Genomic DNA, 2,027 nt, shown 5'->3' on the forward strand with positions numbered 1-2,027 from the left:
AGCAAACTACTCAGTAATCTCCTCCATGAAGACTGGGGTTCAGTCTGATGAACCAAACTACTCAGTAATCTCCTCCATGAAGACTGGGGGGTCAGCCTGATGAACCAAACTACTCAGTAATCTCCTCCATGAAGACTGGGGGTCAGCCTGATGAACCAAACTACTCAGTAATCTCCTCCATGAAGACTGGGGGTCAGCCTGATGAACCAAACTACTCAGTAATCTCCTCCATGAAGACTGGGGGTCAGCCTGATGAACCAAACTACTCAGTAATCTCCTCCATGAAGACTGGGGGTCAGCCTGATGAACAAAGAAGACTGGGGGATCAGCCTGATGAACCAAACTACTCAGTAATCTCCTCCATGAAGACTGGGGGTCAGCCTGATGAACCAAACTACTCAGTAATCTCCTCCATGAAGACTGGGGGATCAGCCTGATGAACCAAACTACTCAGTAATCTCCTCCATGAAGACTGGGGGTCAGCCTGATGAACCAAACTACTCAGTAATCTCCTCCATGAAGACTGGGGGTCAGCCTGATGAACCAAACTACTCAGTAATCTCCTCCATGAAGACTGGGGGTCAGCCTGATGAACCATGAAGACTGGGGGATCAGCCTGATGAACCAAACTACTCAGTAATCTCCTCCATGAAGACTGGGGGTCAGCCTGATGAACCAAACTACTCAGTAATCTCCTCCATAAAGACTGGGGGTCAGCCTGATGAACCAAACTACTCAGTAATCTCCTCCATGAAGACTGGGGGTCAGCCTGATGAACCAAACTACTCAGTAATCTCCTCCATGAAGACTGGGGATCAGCCTGATGAACCAAACTACTCAGTAATCTCCTCCATGAAGACTGGGGGTCAGCCTGATGAACCAAACTACTCAGTAATCTCCTCCATGAAGACTGGGGGGTCAGCCTGATGAACCAAACTACTCAGTAATCTCCTCCATGAAGACTGGGGGTCAGCCTGATGAACCAAGAAGACTGGGGGATCAGCCTGATGAACCAAACTACTCAGTAATCTCCTCCATGAAGACTGGGGGTCAGCCTGATGAACCAAACTACTCAGTAATCTCCTCCATGAAGACTGGGGGATCAGCCTGATGAACCAAACTACTCAGTAATCTCCTCCATGAAGACTGGGGGTCAGCCTGATGAACCATGAAGACTGGGGGATCAGCCTGATGAACCAAACTATTCAGTAATCTCCTCCATGAAGACTGGGGGTCAGCCTGATGAACCAAACTACTCAGTAATCTCCTCCATGAAGACTGGGGGTCAGCCTGATGAACCAAACTACTCAGTAATCTCCTCCATGAAGACTGGGGGTCAGCCTGATGAACCATGAAGACTGGGGGATCAGCCTGATGAACCAAACTACTCAGTAATCTCCTCCATGAAGACTGGGGGTCAGTCTGATGAACCAAACTACTCAGTAATCTCCTCCATGAAGACTGGGGGGTCAGCCTGATGAACCAAACTACTCAGTAATCTCCTCCATGAAGACTGGGGGGTCAGCCTGATGAACCAAACTACTCAGTAATCTCCTCCATGAAGACTGGGGGTCAGCCTGATGAACCAAACTACTCAGTAATCTCCTCCATGAAGACTGGGGATCAGCCTGATGAACCAAACTACTCAGTAATCTCCTCCATGAAGACTGGGGGGTCAGCCTGATGAACCAAACTACTCAGTAATCTCCTCCATGAAGACTGGGGGTCAGCCTGATGAACCAAACTACTCAGTAATCTCCTCCATGAAGACTGGGGGTCAGCCTGATGAACCAAGAAGACTGGGGGATCAGCCTGATGAACCAAACTACTCAGTAATCTCCTCCATGAAGACTGGGGGTCAGCCTGATGAACCAAACTACTCAGTAATCTCCTCCATGAAGACTGGGGGATCAGCCTGATGAACCAAACTACTCAGTAATCTCCTCCATGAAGACTGGGGGTCAGCCTGATGAACCAAACTACTCAGTAATCTCCTCCATGAAGACTGGGGGTCAGCCTGATGAACC

This window comes from Coregonus clupeaformis, unplaced genomic scaffold, assembly GCF_020615455.1.
Source record: "Coregonus clupeaformis isolate EN_2021a unplaced genomic scaffold, ASM2061545v1 scaf0015, whole genome shotgun sequence".
Lineage (NCBI taxonomy): Eukaryota > Metazoa > Chordata > Actinopteri > Salmoniformes > Salmonidae > Coregonus > Coregonus clupeaformis.